Source organism: Pseudorasbora parva, chromosome 4, assembly GCF_024679245.1.
Source record: "Pseudorasbora parva isolate DD20220531a chromosome 4, ASM2467924v1, whole genome shotgun sequence".
NCBI lineage: Eukaryota > Metazoa > Chordata > Actinopteri > Cypriniformes > Gobionidae > Pseudorasbora > Pseudorasbora parva.
This window is the reverse complement of record NC_090175.1, coordinates 43633188-43640993: the sequence shown is the minus strand read 5'-3', so window position 1 is coordinate 43640993 and position 7806 is coordinate 43633188. Positions and strand designations below refer to the sequence as shown.

The 7806-nt window shown below is 34.1% G+C and overlaps 1 long non-coding RNA gene across 1 annotated transcript; it reads left to right on the top strand.

Moving 5' to 3' along the window:
* The first annotated feature begins 1319 nt into the window (after positions 1–1319).
* LOC137074090 (uncharacterized) lies at positions 1320–2818 on the top strand. The gene is made up of 4 exons (XR_010904901.1): positions 1320–1375; positions 2014–2074; positions 2291–2434; positions 2636–2818. It is a non-coding gene; the product is annotated as an uncharacterized lncRNA (long non-coding RNA).
* The last annotated feature ends 4988 nt before the right edge of the window (positions 2819–7806 follow it).

Sequence of the window (7806 nt, the reverse complement as noted above, 5' to 3'; positions counted from 1 at the left end):
CATTTTAATGAATCCTTTGATACAATACACTTATTGTGTACATGTTTACTTTTTACATTGTACTTATTTTTAAAATACCTGCATGAAATTACGTCTGTAATTAATTTCTGTAATTACATTTGTAATTACACTGTTGGCACTTCCCTTACACCTAACCCTACCCTTAAACTGACCTAGATCACCACACCTGTCCCTAACTCTACCCGTACCCCACCTCAATATCAGCAAAAGTGCTTTGCAATACAATTTGAACACAGTAAGTACATTGTACTTATTTTTTTATGTAAGTACATAGTAGTTAAGGCCACCTAATATAAAGTGGGGCCAGCTTGGGACAAAGTCTAATTCAGTATATAATTTCTACAGTATAATATTGTTCATTAATGCTTATGTGAAGGGAAACATTTATTCTATTTTCCCCGTTATAATCTTAAATGTACTGTAACTTATGTTACTCAGATTGATGTTATTTTCTCAACATGTTTAACCTGACATATATTTCCATAAATAAATAATAAAACAAATCAGATACTTACCAGATGTAACCATCTTTACAAGAAGAGGTCACCATTTTCATGCGTTTCTTGCATCGCCTGCATGTTATTTTACCATGGAGTAATCTTTTTCTTTGCATCCACTTTATTAATTTCAGACGTGACTTGTTTGTTTCACTAACATAAACTTTTTCAATGAGTGCTCTTAATAAAGTGCTCATCTACACAGTTGATTAAATCTCTATCTATTCTTTTTACTTATTTAACTTTCTAAGTTTGATTTCTTCCCTCCTACCTGACCTTCATTTCATTACATGAATTGCTTTACAAAAATATTCCGAGCTCTGATGGCGCGCAATTTCTGTTTCAAATCCGCGTCCGCGAACACAGACAAATCCGGAAATGGGCGGGACTTGACGGTCCAGTTGTTTTGGCAACAAATATTATTTTAAATAAAATAAAATGTATGGTGTTTTTTTTAATAATATTTAATAACTAATACATTTTAATAACATTTATTTGTGTTATTAGTTAGGAGTTTTTCTGTCTTGGCTCGTTGTCACATGGTACCTGATACATATCAGCACTGTCGTCACACAGTCATTTCCGATTACTCAAAAAAAAAATATATATATATATATATATATATTTTTTTTTAAATATTACCAGGGCAGAATTTTGTTTTATGTCAGATAAATTGAAATAATATATTCTGCGTTTTATAAAAGAGTATACGTTTTAGTGTGAGCAGCCAAGTGCCCTCTTGAGGAAGACAACTTAAAAGCTGCTTATGTTTTGCCTCCTAATGGATCGTCCTTAACGGCAGGAAAGCCATTTTTGAACTCCCGTACTTCCAGGCGCCTTAACAACGGTGGGAAAAGGTATTGTATTTAGTTTTTGACTTACTATGTAATTTGACTCAATTCAAAGTCCTGTTTCAAGCAGTGAAAAGTGATCAGCTTTATTTGTTTCTGTGTTTTATAGTGTGATCCATTTCGACTACACTGTCACTTGTAGCAAACTAGATTTGTGTATTTTCGTTTTCAATGTATTCAAGCATATTAATTACAATAATTAAATACCTTTTTTGTATACAAGTGTACTAGAAATATAACAATGACAAAGTGGAAAAATGTAACTTTGTCACTTAGTCATTAGTCAGGAAGACTGGGCCCTGTTGAATTGCTAAGAATAGTATTCAAAGTTAGTCATCTATTTTTTTAAAACTTCTTGTAACTATTTTAAGTCACTTGCATTAAAAACTTTGGTAAAATCTAAGACCAAAAAGACTAAATAAGACCATTATTGCCTCTTATTTTTAAGACTTGGCTAACTGCTCGTTGGTCAGACATGTGGCATAAATGAAGGCATAAAGACCTTGAGCATTGAGGTCTTACCGTGAGCATTTTGCCAACCTCTTAAATGAGTGTTACATTGACTGGATGCATGCTACTGTATGTGACATTATTTATTGATTGATTGATTGATTTAATTAATTAATACATGTTTTGATTATTAGATGTCACATTACAACACCCGCAAAAAACGCAACATAGAAAGTGTAGAAGATGAATGTGAAGGTAAGCCATTTGACAAATAGTAATCATTTAGCAAATAGCAGTTTTCTTACACTAACTAGACACTAGTTTCTTTTGTTTATTTTTTTTCCCCTTCAATGTAAAGGAGATCTGTTATCTATTCAAATATATTTATATAATGTTACTTCTGTATATAATAACTACATATAACTATTTAAATGTGTTATTACTGTCACTGTGTTTTCGTTGTTGTTTTAGCTCCAGTGAAAACAATGAAGCCAATTAAGCAAGAAATACTGATGTGGCAGAACAAGGCGGAAGTATTACAAAATAAAGTGAATGAGTTGGAAGCCCTGAACAGCGAGCTTCGGCAGCAAGTAGTGGAGCTTTCAGCACAGCAAAGTAACAGCTCAATATATTCTTTGTATAATCTACATTAACATTGTATATATTAGATTGTATAGATTTTTTATCCTTAAAATTTTTTTTGAACACTTTTGGCTAGTACACCTATATTTCATTGTATGCAATGGCAATAAAAGAAAATCTGAATTGTTACTTGCATTTGTATTGATTTTGATGCATTGCTATGTCTTCATTTAGATGATCTGATTCCTAGTACATCAGTGGCACATGAAGAAACTGGCGCTGTTGACCTATCTAGTGATGGGAACACATCAACTGATGTAGAGTCATCAGTCACAGAAGAATCATGTGATGACTCCTCTTCAAGTTCAAGTTCAGAAGAAACTCTTCGTAGAAGAAAAAAAAAGAAAAGCAAAAGCAAGAAAAACAAGAGCAAGAAACATAAGAAGAACAAAAAGAAGGACAAGAAAGAATATGACAAGATAAAACGAGGTAAACACAGTTCACATAACATTTTTACAGTGGTTTCCCTTACAGAAACAGTCCACAGATAAAAATGTGAAATAGTGAAGTGGAAGGAAGGGCTTCAGAGGCTCTGCACGATCCCAGCTGAGGCATAGGGTCTTATCTAGCCAAACCATTAGCCATTTTCAAGAAAAAATATAAGAAATATATACTAGATACTATATATAATACTGTACTAGACTTAAATTAGTCATGAGTGCAGTGGTTCAACCTTAATTTTATGAAGCGACAAGAATACTTTTTTGTGCGCAAAACAAACAGAAATAACACCTTTATTCAACAAATTTCTTTCTAGCCTGTCTCGGTCTCCTATGCTCTTTTCGTTGCGCTCCCGAGTTCTGTGGCAGCCAATGCTGTTCACGTGAGCACTAAGACACATGCGTATGATGCTGATGCAGGAGCTAGGGCTGGGAATCGATTCCAAAAAGAATCGATTCCTCGATTCCAAGGCGTTGGGAATCGAGAGTCGATTCCAACGTTTGGAATCGATTCCATCTCGGGGAATCGACTCCTCTTTATTCACTTGTCTCTCGCTTACTAATAATGATTGGAAGTCTATTTATTTTTTGCAAAAGGTTCTTTTGAACACTTAGTTTCAAATTACGAGTTAAAAATAAAGCAATTCAGCGTTTTTTTTTGCGTCATTGTGTGATGACGTCACTAGAACGTAATTCTAACTACTTATTTTTATGGTATGAAACGTTCAAATCGAGCCATATGTGAACGCATATCGCTGATTATTACTATACCTTTCCTTCACTTAGTTTAACAGTGTTTATTGTCATTGTTTCCTTCTGTGATGCTGCATCGTGGACAAGTTTGCTACATTTTGCACACAAAAACTCCATAATTTTAAATTGTAAAATGGTTCTGTTATCCACAACGGTAGGTTTGAGCGCAGCTTACAGATGCAGATGTGAGGGTCTTATTTTAATTTTCTATTTTCTTTTATTTTCATTAATCCATTGATAACAGAAAGAAAATGCGCCTAGTACAGCTTAATGACCGAGTCTATGTTGCTAAAGTAATGAACGCAACTTGCTCGCGCATCTGATTGACAAATAAACTGCGCACTCAGCCCAGTTATTTTGTGGTTATTTTACCTCGTACATTCTGTGCATTCTGTGCCTCGTACACTCAGCGCAGTTATTTTGTGGTTATTTTACCTCGTACATTCTGTGCATTCTGTGCCTCGTACACTCAGTGCAGTTATTTTGTGGTTATTTTACCTCGTACATTCTGTGCAAGCACTTATTTGAATGTAGTCATTTAACTTAACTGTGCACATGCATTTTAGACATGTCATGTAGTTTTAAACATGCAATAAATGCACATCCATGAATAATGTGCTATCCTTTTGATTTATTAGGCTAAATCGCATTTACTTCTGGGCTATATGGGCCATTTCAGGAGAATCCATCATTTAAAATTCATCAGAGTTATGGAAACGTATCATCATTTTACAAATAAAGTTTCGGAGAAGGATACTTTCTACATCCTTGTATCCTGCGGTCACTCCGGAACTAGGATCACCATCGATTTTGTTAAAAAAAGAAGAATCGAAAAGGAATCGAAAACAACAGTGGGGAATCGATTCTTGGAATCGACTCCGTCGATTCCGGAAACAGTAATTGGAATCGGAATCGATTCCAAAAATTTCGGAATCGACCAGCCCTAGCAGGAGCTGACCAATGTAAACTGAAGGAGATTTTCTTTTGCTCCATCAATGTGTAAACATATATTTTTTCTGCAACCATACACCAATTAGAGTAATGAAAAGCACATTTTTCTTAAGGTGTGCCTTTAGCCCTGTTGTACCTTAGGGCTTATTATTAGGCAAGTCAAGGTATCAGTTTTCATGTTATGATAATTGCTAAAGCTTTTATCACGGTGTCAGTAACATCATGATATTGAAATAAGTTGCAAAAAAAGGGTTGTCATATTATAACAGGTTTAAAATCTTTTTTTGTTTATAACAAAAAGAATATAACATTTAAATACTACTAAGCAATAGACAAAAATATTATAAAGTAAACAAAATGTTTCAAAAACAAATTAAAGCTAAATATGTTAGTTATTCTTTGTTAATGTTAGTTAAAAAACATTAACAAAGATACATTAAAAAGATACATAAAAATACAACAGATACATTTTTAGTTCATGTTAGCTTAGGTCCATTAAATAATACAGTTACAACTTTAGATTTTATTAATGTAATGTAATAAAGAATCTCAACATTTTCAATATCTAGGGCATGTTGTATAGTAGGCATCCAGATTCAAATATAAAAATATTAGCCTATTAGATCTATGTATTTTATATATTCGAGTGCTATGAACACCAATTGTGAATACAAAAATCTGAATGGCTGTTTGAAAAATTTACTGTAAATACGGTTCAGAAAACAGTTTACAGGGTTTGCTTTGTTTACGCAGTTACTGGTGTAACGACTGCATTTGCTGTCAGAGAGTGAGGCTGCATCCCAATTCGCATACTATCCATACTAAAAAGTATTAAAAAATAGAACTAGTGTGTCCCAAACCGTAGTATGCTGAAAAAAAAGTATTTCAAAGATACCCGGATGGTTTACTATTTCCGGTCCGAATTAGTAGTGCAGATCGACACGCACTCTAACGGCTGATATTACCCACAACCCAACGAGAGCTGGACAAGGATTCGAATAGAACTACAAATGCGGATAAAAAGTGATAAAAAATTACAAACATGATGGATGTGGGAATTAAGTAGAGATGTTTAGATAAAGGGGTTTGAGTGATCAATTATCAGTATTTAACCTGACTAAAAGATATTTGTTCAATGTAATCCACATTATTTTTCAGCTGCAACAGCATTGTGAACTTTTTTAATGATACGTTTGGCCATTAACTTTTAAGTGCATCATTATATTTAACATTGCATTATATTATATTATATACTGCAAACCAGGGGTCTCCAGCACGTCGGTCGCAAGTGTTGCACCTGATTGGAGGTAGCTCGCCAAGATGTACTTTTTATCTAATCAGAGTGAGCTAATATAGACAGGTGTCCTACTCCCTCCAACGCAAATCAAGTTTAACGTAGCGGCAGTGAGGTTATTATTTTTATTTATAAACAATTGTACATGTAAACATCCAAATATAGGGAAGTACTGGTACTTCGGTACCATGTCGGTAGTGAAATTTTTAAAATGTGACGATACCAGCATTAGTACCAACATCCTAGTATATCCGGTATCCGCAGCTGCGTTCAGTTGCTTCCGTGTTAATCTAAGTGCAGGGCTCCAGATTGTAGCCGAATATATACTGTGAATATTAAACTGAAAAATACTATTTCATTTTTACTCCTGCATGTTCTGTGTGAATGGCTGGCAGGATAGACACGCCCATGTGTGACTCTCACTGTCTTTGTAGTCTCTGCCGTGTGTCACTATATGAGGACACAAACGCATAAACCGTCACTTCGTGAGAATTTCATCTCATGAACACAGACACTCAAAGGTCAACTTAAAGGCAACCCGTCAAAATAAAAGCTTGGTTTAACTTGGAAGAAATTGACAGAATATATATTAGGCTACTGTTGTACAGTAAATTTAGCTACATCTCTGTGTAATAATAATACGTCTCTACTACTAATAATATTGGTCCCACTTTATATTAGGTGGCCTTAATAACTATGTACTTACATACCTTACTAAGCACTTGATACCATGTACTTACAATGTACTTTAATGTACTTACAATGTACTTACCTGCATGAACATTCTGTAGTTACAGTTGTGTACTTACATTTGTAAGTACACTTTGTAAGTACACACAATAATTGCAATATTGTAACTACAATGTAACTACTCTGCAGTTTCTGTAGGGGGAAAAATGTGCGGGAGCCATTTTGTTTTTGCATGTATAAAGCATTATTGTCCATGCCACTGCAACATACTCTAATATGAGGATAAGGGTGGATACTCATTATTCAAACCATTAAATAGTCAAGCTATTATTTCAACAAATGTTTGCACCTGAAGACTATATATATATATGTGTATGTGTGTGTGTGTGTGTATATATATATATATATATATATATATATACATACACACACACACACATTCATATAGTCTTCTCAATTAGCAAATTAGGCCTCCCAGGATTCACCAAGTTTGCATTTAATTTGCTCTGCACCTCACATGCTATCAGTCAATAGCAAATACTTTCTACTTAGACAAACTTTACAAGGTCTATTTTTTTATATTAGTCAATGCATTAGTAACATGAACAGTGAACGATATGTTTGTACAGCATTTATGATTATTTCCTCATTCATAAAAATAAAAAATATTGTTAGTTAGTTCACAGTACATTAAGTGTTATCAGATACAACTTTTTTATCTTAAAATGTATTAGTAAATGCTGATATAAACATCAACTAAGCTTAATAATGTTGAAGTGCTTCTCATTAAGTTGACCAATGTAGCTACCCAACGTTAACAAATTAAACCTTATTGTAAAGTGTTAAGGTATGGGTCCTGTGTTGATACCCAGGAATTAAAGTGTACTTACACTGGAAATCCTCGAAAACTGCCCACTTAAAATAAAGTGTGGAACCCGTGGTCGATACCCAGGAACTAATGTGTACTTACACTGGAAATACACAAAAACTGCCCACTTAAAATAAAGTGTGGAACCCGTGTTGATACCCAGGAACTAATGTGTACTTACACTGGAAATACACAAAAACTGCCCACTTAAAATAAAGTGTGGAACCCGTGGTCGATACCCAGGAACTAATGTGTACTTAAACTGGAAATACACAAAAACTGCCCACTTAAAATAAAGTGTGGAACCCGTGGTCGATACCCAGGAACTAATGTGTACTTACACTGGAAA